The sequence below is a fragment of the Pygocentrus nattereri genome, chromosome 3, assembly GCF_015220715.1.
Source record: "Pygocentrus nattereri isolate fPygNat1 chromosome 3, fPygNat1.pri, whole genome shotgun sequence".
NCBI lineage: Eukaryota > Metazoa > Chordata > Actinopteri > Characiformes > Serrasalmidae > Pygocentrus > Pygocentrus nattereri.
The window spans coordinates 24,500,132-24,515,545 of record NC_051213.1 but is presented as its reverse complement, the minus strand read 5'-3'; the positions used below and the strand labels follow the sequence as shown (position 1 = coordinate 24,515,545).

Genomic DNA, 15,414 nt, shown 5'->3' with positions numbered 1-15,414 from the left:
TTGTTTGGACCACCATTTTCTCAAATGAATGCATTTCATGCTGATTTAGCTGGTCACCCCAACATGGTCATGCTGGTTGATCAGCATACCAGCGTAAAAACACATGGTTGTGGTGGTGATCGGCTTTTCAACCTCCATTGCTGCTGACCAGCACACCAGCATCCAAAACACAACACATGCTGGTCTATGCTGGTTTTTCAGCAGGGTTGTCCTTCTTGAAGTTACAGTTTGGTAAACCGTTTTCACTGTCATGGCGGAATCATCCACCATAACGTGGGCTGTTAGCAGGTAGGCCACTTTAGAGTTAAGGGCTCGAAAAATCTCTAGGCTGTTCAAATATATCAGGCTAAATTTAATCACGATTTGCTGATTCAGTTCCTAAAACTCCCATTGTACGGCTGTTGCTGGGGGAAGAAAGAGATTTTTTCCTTCTTCAACTGGGGCGGGAACTTGTGACTCACTAACTTCCTCGCTAAGCGCATGGAGCTGAGGACGCGGATCACTCTCCGTCTGTCCGAGCAGAAAACACAGCGGCTCACTCCTGCAGGCTGCGGCCGGGAAAGAAAGACCGGGAATAGGCACTGAAGGACGACAAAACACAGCTCCTTTTGAATATCCGAGAGCAAAGCGGCAACAGGGAAGCCGTGGCAGACAGTATCAGGCAGCTTTTCTAGGTAAGCGCGATGACTTTTTTCCTCCCCTCAGATCCCTCTGTCTCTTCACCTGGGCTCACCGAGTCAGGCGTCTGCTCAGTGTATTCTGTTCATCACTCGCAACGGTTGTACATCTTTACCTCTTATCTTTAGAGCCTTTTGATACACAGACTAGTGTGGATTGTTTGGTTAATCAATACTAACGTTGTGGTCCATTTCACTGTGACAAGCCTTCTGTTTTCTTTGTTTTCTTTCTTTTTTGGTTATGCTGTTCCTTTGGAAAATGATTGCCCAGTTTATGTTCGTTTGGTAGGCTGTGTCAATAAAGCTGAGAAGACACTTATAGTTTAAGCACATGCTGCAACTTTCCTCCTTTCCTTCACTTACAGAAAATAATATTGTCCTTTGGCCAATAGCAAAGTTGACACACAGAGTTTATTCAGTAGTCTAATTGTCATTGCACCCTAATAATGTTTATAGGATTCACTACTGAACCAGAGGCCTGAGTCAGCTCTGTGATATAATACAGTTCTAAAGACATTCTGTTCAGAATTATTTACAAATCGAGATTTCACAATATAGGGGTGCCTACTGTTGAAGGTTTTAAGTTTTTCTGAGTTGTGTCAGAGGAAAGTCCAAGTCACAACTTGACTGCTGACTTGTGGAATACACCACATTCTATGATGCAACTTCTCCCCACCCCATTGTAAATAATGATCATGCACGCCTAAAACTATTTTAAAGTTACAGAAAAAGGAAGTGAAACCATCATCCATATTGATTTATCTAGACACACCTGGAATTCAGCAGGTATTAATGACTGACTTATGAGTCAGGAGGATGAGTAGTCTGCATATTAGTTAATCACACTTCATGCAGCATAACTCACAGTAACAGCCTGCAGTGTAGCTGTTTAACTAGTGCAGTTTAACAATGCTAATGTTTTCACTTTATCCAGGCTCTTTGTGCTTGTATGCAGAAGGAAAGAGTAAATGTTAAGACAGAGGGAAAATGTAGGGAACAGAAAAAAGAGAGAAACTGTAAGGGCTTAAATGTCTCATCAATAACCGTAAAGGAATTGATTGTTTTGGACAGATGGAGCCAACACAGGGAAAGCAACTGTGAGCTCTGGGCTTGTTTTCACTGTCTGTCCAGTCTCATGCATAGCCACTGTTCAGGGCCTCCTGAGCACATCACAGGTGGCCAGACAGTTTTAGCGTACCCCCAGTGAACACATTCAAAGGGCGGTTCTACTGGTTTGTGACAGTGTGCTCCTCTAAGAGGCACGTTTTAAGTGTATTCAATGAAACTAAAGAACCTTACAACAGATTACATTCCTATCCTTTGCCAACCTCTTTCGAGTCCATTCATTGCTCTGAAAAGAGGCAGTTCAGAAGTGATTGTTGGAAAGCTACTTTAAATCATCCCTTTGAAACTGAGTCAAGTTCTAGCCCTCTCATATACGTGGCACAAATTTCCTGAGCCATCAGTGTACTTCACACACACAGAATGACTGGTTTCACAAAGACAGTAGACTTTGTATTCCCCCCTAAGATCCTATTTGCCAAATAGTGCTCATTTAAAGCTGTTTTCCTGTCCTTTTGATTGGGGTATTGGAGTCAGGACCTGGTTGTGTATGCTATGTGGAATATTCAGTTGGATATGAACAGTAGTAAGCATGGAATGTATGAGTAGTAAAGTGTGGTGGCCTGTGAGTTGGGAATGGAGTTATTTCCTATTCTGGTACTGTAGACATGTGGCCAGCCATGTGACTAGACATTAGCTAGTATGTGACTAACAAGTGTGCTAGGGCGTGCAAGGCAGTGTCCAAGATGGCATCTGAATGGTCCTGTGCATAGTAATGGTGTAATTATTCTCCATCACTACATACATAAAATTTGAAGAAACTACTTAATGCAACAGTGGTTGGATAGTAACTCATCATTCCATAAACTCCATAAACATTCCTCTAAAGTTCCAGTTTTGAACTACAATAGTGTCTCTTTTTTTCTGTTTCCCAAGGACAGCACAGTGTCTGACATTTTCTGTGGTGCAAGCTGTTTTTTACACTCTTTTAATTCATTCTTTTAATGATGGACCTTTTGCTGAATCCTCTGTACTGGGGTAATGAGACAAAAAGTCTATAAAATCTCCATCCGCCATCCCCCATGTAATTTTAGTGTCTGGTATTTGAGTCCTGACAGAAGTTGAGGGAGGTTGAAAATGCATTTGTTTGCATTTTCTTTCTCTCTCTCCCCCTCTTCTGTGCAGTGTCAAGGCTATGAGACTCCGGTGAGCCTTAACCATGGTCACATTCTTTTAGGGCAGCCTGTTTTTCTAAGGTTAGCCACTCTCAGGCACAGTACCGCTGCCATCTGTCGTGTGACTCTAAAGAGAGCCCAGAGTTATACATGGAGGCTTTTCCTTTTGTATTTGCCTTGATTTTATTGAAAAAGAGAGTCTAGTCTTGATGGGTGGCGAGGAGTTGTTTCATTGTCCCCTGTTTCCAATGAAGATGACAAGTTATTGAACGTGTTGCTTGTTGTTGTTCTGTTTATGTGCAGCCTGGCTGTCTTTTTTGTGAATTCCACAGTAAATCATTGCAAACCCCAACTTGTTACTGGGAATGAGTTGGCTCAGACTTGAGGCGGTTGTGAAAAACACTGCTCAATGACAACTAACATCTGTCCATGCTCTGACGATCAACCTTTCAGATAATCAAAGATGATTTTGCTTGTATACTCTTCATTGGTTTTCTGTCATTTCTGCTTTAGAAGGCGAATGCAACTACTTCTGTGGAGGATGTGTGAACTTTGAGTGTGCTGCTAAGTTTGCTGGCTAGATCTACATAAAAACAGGTTGTTTTATCTTTTGTAGTCCACCACTTCATTTCCTCATTTGTATCCCCCCACTCACTTGAGTGAAATAGCATGGGGGGCGCGTGTCTGGTGGCTGGAGGCCTGGTGCAATTGTGAATGGTGGGAAGTGACCTCAGGTTTCCTGCGTTGGGCTCCAGGTGCTGCAACGCTGCTCAGAGCGGCTGGTGGCTTCCTCCCCGGCTGAGGGAGAATGAATGGCTGAAATCAGATCCTTTTCAGCAGGGCCCCTTGGGAGGCAGTGTGCTGCTCAGCCTCAGTCACCGCTCTCCTGTTTGTTTATTCTTTCTTTCCCTTCCTCTTGCTCGCCTTGGTGTCCACATGGACATTGGGTCGTTTTAAGTTGTGTCACTTTCTTTCTGGTTTGAGCCAGTTCTTTTGTTTTTGGCTAGCTCTTCACTGTTGCACAAATTTGTTTGTGCAAGTCTTTCAAACACGTAATGCTCTAAGCTTCATGAAATTAATTAGTGTGGTTGTGTGCAACAGGGCTAGACAATATGGCACAATATCATGGCACAATGATTTTTATTCAATATTTCACAAATAACTGTTGCACAAAATGCAGTTTAAAAAGTGCTAATTATGCTCTCTTTGTAATAAAACATGCAGATTTTCAGTGTTTTTTTCCATACTGATATTTATGTTTAGGGCTGTATGATAAATCTAATTTTTATTCATGTTTTCACAGTAAACACCTTGTTAGAATAGAGGTGACAGAGCAGATCGTTAGAAGCCAAATGAGTATTTCTTTGCGGTGGGATTGAATCCTGCTATCCCATGTGGGGGACGAGTAACTTAACCACTAGGCCAGTTCCTACGCTCAGTATTGTTTTAAGTGTGCAAGGCAGTAATGGCTACTGCCACAATAAACTGAGCAAAATTAAATACATAAATAAATAAATTCAGTCATGTATTCATTTTTGTGTGCCTATATAAAAAATTAATATGTTTATTTGTTTTTATAGCCTTTACAGAAAAGCTGTTGAGATAATGCTGACTATGATTTTCAGTGCACAAAACAATGTGCTTGCACTTGTGATGTAAGTAGCTGTTAATATTTCATTTTTTTGCATTCAAATCAGCCAAGAATAAAATAATCATATCTCTAAAATTGGTAAGTGCTATCAGAAAAAAGTCCTGTCATTTGAGCACTCAAAGCCCCTCCTGTCCCGCTCTGGTCGGATGCACTCAGGTAGTGGCTTCAATGAAAGATGGTAAATGAGAGACCCTCAATAGAGATTTAGTTCATAGAAGTATGTAATGAAACTTTGGACCCGCTGGTGGGGCCTAGCCATGTAAAAGGTTAATGCAGCTATAGGCTAGTAGGTAGTAAAAAAAAGTGGACAAAGCCCAGGTGCCCTCCATTCTGCAGTCCATGTTATATGTGGCAGTAGACATTAAAGTCTGTATTGTAGTCTAAGCACTGAACACATGGCTGTATCTCTAGCAGTAGCTGTTACAGCATACACTTTACATCCATTGATATCTTAGTCACCAAGCCACAGCCCACATCCAGGCCCTGATTCACCTTGCTGGTCCTAGAAGCTTAAAGGGGATCGATTGGAGCAATAAGATGTGCAGTCACCCAAAGTGAGACACATTTTGTCTGTTGCTCTCCCACCTCACATGACTAAGAGGCTCTCCTGAGCCAGAGGAAAATGTTATTTTACTGTGAGAGAGACAGGCTCAAGCCTGCACGCTAGTGATCATGATGTCGCATATAGTGCTGGGATACCAATGCCCTGCTGGCCCCAACTTGTAACAATCACAAAAGATTTGCTTGGTTGGCACTCTCAGAGTTACTACTGTTAAGCAGACTGTAAAATTTTCCTAGAGTCTCAGGGTGAAATAAATGTGGGTGATCGTTGAGTGTGCTATAAAAGTTTGGTCCAAAGCAAATAATAATTGAGGTTTAAAGGAGTTAGAACACCATGGGGACTGATCCAGTACAAATTGCTGAAGGATTACCAATGCACTAGTGATATGTTAGACTGAAAAAGACTGTGAACGAGAATATGGAGTATCGCGTGCATTGGCAGGCTGGCAGGTTATATTTATTATTATGTAATAAGTAGTTGATTTTAAAAGTACTGCCCGATGCTAGTCTCTTTACTGTTGGTGACTGAATGATCAAACTGCTGTTTGGCGTTTGTTTTTTGGTTTTTATGCTAGATTTACATTGCCTGTATGGATGGGAAGGTACAGTGATGTCTGTAAATGACTTTGATTAGACTGGCTTTCTGGCCATTTCACTATGGCACAATACACTAGAAAGTATTAGTTCACAAACTTTGTGTGGGAACCAGAACCAGGCTGTTTTATTTTGGACTGGAAGTCAGTGGTGGGTGCCAGTGTCATTCTGCAATAAGGCATTAATGTACATTAATCACAGTCCTGATGTCTTGCAGGAATGGAGCTCACTCCCACAGATCCTGCGGTTTGTTCTACAGCCCTGCCATCACTACTTTGTGTCATGAGAAGTCTGCCCACCTCCCCCTCAGCACACACATGCACACAGTTAAAGAGGGTGCCAAGACTGGATTATTAGTGCTGATTACTTCCCAACACTTAATTAGCTTCCACATCTGTATGGCATGAGAGCAAATGACTGTGACATCATGGGAGATGAGGCATAATCGGAGGAATGATGCACATGTTTCCATTTTATGAGAGAGAGCGAGGGTCTGTGTGTGTGCATGTCTGTGTGGTTGCATGTGTTGACGTATGGCTCAGTTTTGTTATTTCTGGAAGTCCAAACAGACCTAGACTTTAACAGCAGATGACCTATTATAATCTTCAGTTGTGCACAATGGACTGGTTCACCCCAGCTAACCCACAGAACCTGTCTTAGAGGAACGTGTTAAAAGCTGTTCGTTTGGATGCTTCAGTGTTTTGGACTCTTCGTCCCTGTTGAATTTATATCAGTGTTTATTTGGTGCACAGCTGTGTGCAAGTGTGTTCCCCACAGTTATGGAAACTCTGCTGAACCTTGTTGGTGCATTGTGAGCACTGCTCTGCTTTAGGGTGGTCATGGTAACACATTTTTAACTTCAAATGTCAGATCAAATGTAGTATATTAATATCAAGTGTAGCTGCACACAATCAATCAAATTAAGATAAGCCCAAAAAAAATACTTTGGTAAAAAATAATTAAAAACAAACAAACAAAAAAATCAAATATTCATCACGCTCTCCACCTAAAAACAACAGGAAATGGGTTTTGCTTCATGTGTAATAGTTCCTGGGGCATCAGGTCAGTTTAGAAGATCTGCGTTAAGCTCTTATGATTTTAAAAATGTTTTTAAATTGCATTTTTACTATAAAAGCAATGCTTTATTCAGCCCTTTGTTAAACATGTGATAATAAGTGCAAAAAGATACCTACCTAAATATATCTAGCATGCGCTGATCTGTTTATTGTTTTTAAATTAGAATCACAATTTGAAAAATCGTAATTTTTTTTAATTGCAAGAGCTGCAATTTTAATTATAGCTTTTAAGTTTTGAGTGAACACAGAGCTTGTGAACTGCCTGTGGATGAGTAAGTCCAATCAGGAGTAGCTAAATTCCCACATGATGCATACTTGACAAAACAACTGGTCATCTGGACCCATTACTACACTTACCACTAAACCCTGGAACCAGAAAAAAGTGGAATTGCTCTTCTGGACTTTAATTTATACAAAATAATCACAGTTTCATTTGCAGTTACAATATTGGTCCAAAAATCAGGTTTACATACTTTTCCAGAATCGTTAAGCCCTCATGTCAACATAGTGTTAGTCTGTTAAAAGAACACATTGTCCAGTACTAGTCAGGCTTCAGCAGTGTTGCTCCTTTTTGTGCAATTCGTGTGCTGCTGCTTACCCCAAGAGATGAACAACGTTCTTCAAAGGCAGTGGGCTGAGACAAGCCAGCCATGCTATGAGGGATGAGGTGTCTGCTGCAAACCAGTTGCTAGACCATAAACAGCAGTGCATAAGGGGCTGGCACCGAATCGTGAGGGCTTTAGAGGCTGGCAGTGTTCTGTAGAAAGGAGAGATATAGCGAAGGTAATTGTTGCCTCTCTTGTCAGAACACCTTGACAGGAGTCTCTCTCTCTCTCTGTCCCTCTCTCTGTCTCTCAGACCCTTACTAGGCTTCTCACAGGAGCCCATAAATGGGAGAAAGTGTCCTTGGTGTGTCTATAAAAGGATGGTGGCTTGTGGAGGAGAGAATGGAGCTGATTTAGAGCAGAAGGCCTGTAAGAGATCTTAGAAGAGGGCTTCATAGATCTCTGTGCCAGGACAGGAGAGGCTATAAGGGCATGAGTGAAAAGGAGAGAAGTGCTGTCAGGAAGATGTTGACAAGACTACTTTGAGCATACAGTCACTGCTTTTAAGTCATGTCCATCAACAGGTGCTCAAGACAGCTTCAGCAGAATGAACCAGAGTCTGATGGACCTGAGTCTGATGTCAGACTCAGGTCCTTAGGGTTTTTTTCCTTTCTGATACATGGATTGAGCTCATAAAAGCCTTTGTAACTAGCTCATGAATAAAATGAGGTACAGTGGTACAGTCTGAATTGCTATGGCTCATCAATTCTGGCCTGCTCTACAACACTGATAATATACCTTATATATATATGTTGTTAAAACATGGACATTTTGTGATTTCAGTTGTGTTTCCCAAATCAAATACTTGGTTTGTGGTCATTTGTATTTTTTTCTCTCATTCTAGACTTTTTCACTCTCCTCTAGGCAGAACTGTAACTTTCCCATTCCTATTATCATCTTCAGTGATAGATATAAATCTCCAGAGACCTGAGAGCAGAGGAGACTCCACACTAAGTTTGTGATGCTGATATTATCTGTTTTTCACAATCCAGCTGTGGAGAGTGACTAGAGCCATGACCCTTGAGGAGGTTCTTAAAAGGAAGACACTGCACTTTGTCCTCCTTAGCTCATCTGTCTTAATTATATTTTGAAGCCTAATGTAGATGTGCTTTCATAAACCAAAATAATGTGTTTTAATCATCTTTATTGCAGTGCAAGCACAAGACTGACAAACTGTCTCTAAGGGCTATACTTATCAAAAGAGCCTAGAAAAAGCAGCGCAGTATACCAACTTTATGCTGTGGCTTATGCTGCACTTGGAGACCAGTCATCTATTAGCCGCTAAATATCTTCTGAATTTATTTGCAGTTTCCTCTACCATTTCCTTAACAGACACTAACAACATCTCTGATAGGGCAGTGGCATCGGAATTTATTAAGGTTTTAAAAATAAATGTCAATATGGCAATTTAATATTGGTAAATGGAGATTCTCTTATAAATCTAATGCCTGTATCTTATGTCACTGTTTATGTATTGACTTTAGCTACTCTGCTCTGCTATGCTGGGCTCATCTGAGAGCTAGGGTTAGGTAAGACAGCAGTTCAACGTCTATGTAAAGCAAGGACACTGTATGACAAAATCTATATTTTGGATGATGGTGAGCTGCTTCACTCTTGTCTTCAGTATGCACCTCTGCGCTATTGCATTCAGTTTGTCAAGTAAATCAGCAAGGTTTGTTTTAATAAGTGGAAAAGATTTAGCATCTTCATGGTGACTTCATTGCATTATTAGGGAATCTCCACTGTTAACCAGACAAAGGGATTAGATGCAGAGTAGAGAAGGTGTGACCATTTAAAAGCAATATCATGCCATTACCATGACTTTAGAGAGGGGGTGTTTGAGTTTGACTAGCAGTAAGATTGGAACATCTGATTGGACATCTACATAATTTATCCTTGTTATCTGTGTTTACCAAACTACCCTTACTCACACTGTTTATTCAAACGAAAAAAGACTTTGCATTTTATCACTGCCAATGAATTAGGCACCAAGACAAATGGTGTTTTGCATTGCTGCATGATAAAGAGTGTACCATGTGACGCAGAGAGATAACAACATGATGGATTGTAGCTCCTCTTCCTCTGCAAAGTCAAAAAACGGTTTCTTAACTTGTGTTCCGCCTCAGAAACCAAAGAGCTATGCATAGCTGTAACGAAAGAGCTGTCCCACTGTTTATGCATTATAACTGGAATTACTCTTGGTGGAGATTTTCACACACTGATATTTTGATACTCCTTCATGACGTAAACTCAAGCAGCCTGACAAGGTAACCAATCCTTTAGTCTAGAACAGTGAGGTTGATGTAATGTTGACCAATATTATGCACTTTAACCCACTATTTAAAATAAATATACAGAGATGAATGTTGCCCTTTGATACTCATCAGTCTTTGGCTTAAGGAAAACAGCATAAGCGCTGAGCTAAAGACAATGGAGATTGCAGTGCAGTGAACGGAGGAAAAGCCAGTCCAGCCGTAGGCAGTGGGAGCAGGAGCCAGTGCTAGTTGTGTGCGTATGAGGTAATGTCTCTCCCCCTCGCTGGCACACGCATGGCCCTGTGTCTTAGACTGCAGGACGATGGAGGGAGCTAAAGTGGGGGATGGGGCCATGGCAGTTTGATTTATAGACACCTTTGAAGTGAGATCATTTCAGCCACACGGCCTGCCTTCTGTGTTTCAGAGCCTGGGGCGTACTCCCCAGCATACAGAGATGTAAAAAAAAGACCCCCACAGGTCAGCGGCCCCAACAGCCATCCAAATTCATATGTACAATTCATCAGAATATATGTGGCCTCATGATAAAACAAGTATGCAAAGGCCTTTTCTTTAGGGCTCATTTTTCTGCATGTGGCATTTTCCCATTTGAATGCTAGAGAAAAACACGGAGAAAAAAAAGAATGGATGAAGGCGTTCCACTTTTAACGAGTTCATTGAGAGTCATAAAGCGGAGTAGGGGAGACATGTTTAAGCCCAAACCAGCAACCAATTACAGAGATCCTGTTTATATGGCTATGCATGTGTGTCTATGCACGTGTGTGTTCAGAATTATTTATGTCATTTCTCAGTGGTTTGAAAAGGTTTGATTGATTTGTTCATGTAGAACACTAATGTGTTTGTAATAGTGGTTAGCTGTCATTCCTGTGCACAGTCATGATGGCTAAGTGAAATAAATGAAATAGTATTTGATGGATGCAAGGCTTTATGAGCTTTCAGTTTTGCCAGATTTTCCTTGACTCTACCCAGGAGTGGGAATTTTATTATGGTTGCATTTATGATGCAGATTCTGATATGGATCACTCCCAAACAAACACAGATATACTGCATACAAACCCTAAGTCACTCTGGGTTATTTATTTATTTCAGTTATTTCAATACATATTGAAAAATCAAATTTGAAATATAGTTTCTTCATGGTTATCATCTTTCATGGAAATCACTGTCAATGATCAAAACTAAGCATCTGGTTGCATTCTATTAGAGTAAAGTAGGAGGGGCTTATGCTATAAATTCACCCATACTTAAAACCTAATTATACATTCTATGGGTGTGATTTTTGGGGTCTACTTTGTTAGAAGGCAGAGAGGCAGGCAGTTCCATTGGAGGACTTTTATTTATTTGAACCAAACCAGTCGTATACATGTAGTATAGAATTAGAGCTTGGTAGAATGGTAGAATAAAAATCTGTATTTTGTTGTGCCCTTTTTGTGTGTGCATGTAAGCATAGTGTTTGGTGGAAACACTATCATCATTATCATTAACACATTGCACATATTCAGGGACTTGTTATTTTTGCTGATAATATCTTGTGCATTTAAAATATATCATTTGCATATTTTAAAAACATGTTATATTGAGACCATATTGTCATCAAAATGTGAATTTTATATATTTATACAAATCTAAGTCTCACCCTACATTAGTAGTGCTGGGATGTACTAGGACTACTCATAATGCAGCCTATAATAATTTGTGATTGAATCTAAAACCTGTTTCATTATAAGAGGGGAGTTTCATATAGTACAGGATGGCATGCCTGACGCTGATATCTATGTGATAAATATTGTGGCTGGTTTGGTTATTGTATAAAAAGGGTCAGTACTGATATAAAGTTATTTGCTAACAATTCATTAAGCTTATTTTGAGAGTTATGGAGGGTTTTTGGCATGTCTCTTGACAATATTCTGCATGCCAGTCATCAGTTGGCTGCGATATTGAGGAAGTCATATAGTGAAAGATGTTGTTTACTACTTAAATGGATTAAACAAAGTTATTTGTGAGTAAAACAATGTGCTGTGCATTTCCTGTATGACTCAATGTAAAGCCATTAAGAGATAAACAATAAGGGGGTAATAGTGGGGGTGCAGCAGCTGCTTGTAGTGCCTGCTCTTCCTGACCAACTCTTCCATTGTCCCTCGGAACTGCGGCTGCTGCTGTTGTGTTTATTTTGATGTCTTTCAACCCAGTAATGTTTGAGTGTGCATGTGTCTCGTATCAGTTGTCCTCTCACAGTCTGTTTGTTTGTACTGTAGTGCTGAACACCACTAATGGGCTGTCAGTGCCTGGAGTTGTTTGCATGTTTGCTACATTGTGTGAGATATCTCTGGAGTACAGTTGCTCAGCTAAGCAGGCGTTTCCACACTGAAGCTATGACAATCAAATGTATTGTTGTATGTTGTCAGCGTATTTCAAAATATAAATAGTATATATTGTATTCTAAGTGTATTCTTGAGGTTCACTATGTCATTTACAGGATAAATGCAATACCTGTGCAATTAAAAAGCTTCTGTAGACCTGGAACCCATCGTTCAGATAACCTCAGGTCACCATGCAGCAGGAAACTAGCTTTTTTTTTGGTCCTACTTCAAAAAAGCTGGACAAAGGAAAATATCCACCAAATGTTTTTGACTGTAGAAGATTTTGATGAAGGACATGCTACTTAGTGAAAGTTAAAGGAAGTCTAAATTTCCAGTTTTTATTTCCCTACAGACCCCTAATATGCCTTATATTGTTTTCGAAAGGACCCGACCTATTGTTCACAGTGCTTTACACAGTGTTATTACCATGTTATTACTAGACTGTACCGGGGGCTTTTGACTGTTGACATTGAAATTTGTCCTAGATTTACACTTATATAAACATGTATGAAATGTAGTACTATTTAGCTTTTGTTCACAATGCTTACACAGTGTCATCGCCATGTCATTGCTAGATTGGAACTGGGACTTTTGACTGTTAACATTGTTAATATGTTATAGATTTACACATATGCAAACATGTATGGAACATAGTATTATTTAGCTTAGAGAATCTACTTCTCTTGTCATTTATTTATTTACATACCTACGTACTCACTCGCTTAATTTATTAAGTACATACATTGTTGTTCAGTTCACCCTTAATCTGAAACACATTTGATGACCTTGATATCTTCTGATAAAGGATGCTATATTCAGATGATTCAACCAGTTACTATATATGCAAGTTATTTCGACCTCTCAGAGCTGGAATGATGAAGGTATACGTCAGTGCTCAACTTTTTACTGTGCTTGGGAGCAGGGCACTGTTTATACGTTGTCAAGGAGAAGAGTCATAAACTCGAAAGAAAAAAAAAAAAGCAGAAAATACTGGAAATGACTTCTAATGGTTATTCATCCCAGTCACTTCCCATCTGGCAGAAGCCCTTCACATTTTCTGGCATATGTTATCTTTTTTCTTCTGGAAGCTCATCTTTGCCATGAGTAGAGAGAGAGGCCCAAGGCAGAGGGGCCTGCTTCCTGCTCTGGTGCTAACGTTGAGATGGTACGTGACAGCACTGGAGGACAAAATAGATTCAGCCATTCAAGGTTTGACAAGAGCTCAGTGTGAAATTGCATTTGATACATTCACAGAGAGAGAGATAGAGAGAGAGATAGAGAGAGAGAGAGAGAGAGAGAGAGAGAGAGACCAAGAAAGAGAGAAAGAGAGCAAAGGAAAGTAGATGAAGAAGTAGAGCATAAGCAGGTTTACCACAGTTCTGGTGCATTAACCATAAGGTCAGTCATAGCCATATCCACAGCCTCTACCATGTGTCAGGGGTAATTGCTTGCAGTTGTGGTGTGTGATTGCGTGTGGCCACCATCAAATGGTCAAATTGCTGACCATGCAACTACTGCATGTCTGGCTTGGGATTGGTCCATAGTGCTTCCTGTCTTAGTGCTTATACATTAGGATCCAAACCTAGCCCGTCTGGGACTGGCCACGGATTTCAACCAAAATTAGCTGCTTGCACCCAGTGGTTTAGTCTTAGCACTATGGCTTTCAGAATGAGTTTAAGTATTAACAAATGTCAGATGTTCTTCTCACTAGACAGCAAAAACTGCCAACTTTAAACAAACATTTAGTTTTACTTAGAGAATGTAAAGAAAATGAATATTTCTTACTATACTTTACAGTAGTCTAGTATTTTATTATTTCCTATTTCTAAAGCTACATGGTGAGGTTGGGATTGGGAAAAGGAAATGTTAGTATAAAGTATACTGAGAAATTTTAAAACACAAATTATTCATTTGGGGAAAAAAGATTTATAGGTTTATATCAAAGAAAACATATCCTCGTTATTGTAATTAGTTGATGTTGTGAAGTTCCAAACCAGGGGCCTTGGGGATTTAGACATAACAGGACATCTCTGTCACCTTATAAAGTTAATGTTATGTCTGGCAGAAAGTACAAATGAGGAGAACAAGCAGACATGGTGTGAAAACAGTGACAGTTTTATGTCAGGCTAAACTGAGAGAATTTAGATAGAGTGATAGCATGTAACCAAACAGTTTAAGCTGTTGCTAAGAGTGATTAACTCATGATTTAATGCCATTAATAATGCTCATAATTCATTTGGCTTTTCTGTAACAAGAGTATTCTTATAGACTTCAGGCAGAGAGAGAGAGAGAGAGAGAGAGAGATGTTTTCCTTGAAGTGCTTCCCAGGATTCTTAACCGGGTGAATGAATTTGGACCCTGCAATTAGACTGTTGTTCTATCAATTTAAACATGGAATTCATTCAAGCCACTGTTGTCATACTGAGCTTATGGTCATTGTCACCCCTCAAAGCTGGATCTAAGCTCACATTTTCCCTCAGCCAATTACACTAATCATTCATTTTCCTTATTGCTATTTATTTTTCCTGCTTCTTGAAATATCTGTGTATATATTTGTCCAAGCATGATTCCACTAGCAACATCAACATACACACCATTGAGACAAGTGCTCTTGGGTTAAAAATCGCTTTGAATCATTATGCTGTGAACCACCACTCAAATTTAGAAGCCCACCCTTTGCTTCAGGAAATGGTGTACAAATGCCCCTCGTATGTGCCAGACCACTACACTACTGTGTACTTATTTTCTGCCCAGCGTTGGAGGGGGATGGCTCCAGACATCAGACACGCAGCATTGCCAAACCCCTGCAGTGCTGTGCTCAGTTCAAGGGGCTCCACTGGAAACTCTGAGGCTGGAGCTGCAGCAGGCCACTCAAGTAGCTCTTCCAGCAGATCTGCCAGCTGCTCAGGTCACCATTAACCTCATTCAGCCTTATGTAATAAGGAGCTACAGTAAGAAAGACACAGTCACTGAACTATGATGGATTTTCCAGCTGAAGGAAGCCTTAAGCTTCTCTTCTCTTCTCTTCTCTTCTCTTCTCTTCTCTTCTCTTCTCTTCTCTTCTCTTCTCTTCTCTTCCACTCTATCAGGCCTAATATTGTCAGTTCTTCAGCGGTTAAGGCACATCTGAGATGTAGATCTGTTCAATGTAGGGCATTTAATTGGATCCAGTAAAGCAGTGGTTTGGTGAACAAAAAAGTAAGAAATAAGTGGATACATATCTTTCTTTTTGCACACAGTGGAAGGTTCTGTTTTTACATTGTAGCCAAACTAACAAAGCAAATTTTGGACATCAAGATGTTTCAGCTGATCACCTGCATCCATAGAAAATGGGAAATGGTATAAATTCAAATTGTAGTTGAACTACTGCTTTAAGCAAT

General features: G+C 40.2%; 1 protein-coding gene across 1 annotated transcript in view; it reads left to right on the top strand.

The window, feature by feature from the left end:
- Positions 1-287: 287 nt before the first annotated feature.
- fhl3a (four and a half LIM domains 3a) overlaps positions 288-15,414 on the top strand; it is a 33,563-nt gene continuing 18,436 nt past the window's right edge. Inside the window, exon 1 of the mRNA XM_017694025.2 lies at positions 288-674. The gene's annotated coding sequence lies outside the window, so the exon portion shown is untranslated. The remainder of the gene's footprint in view (positions 675-15,414) is intronic.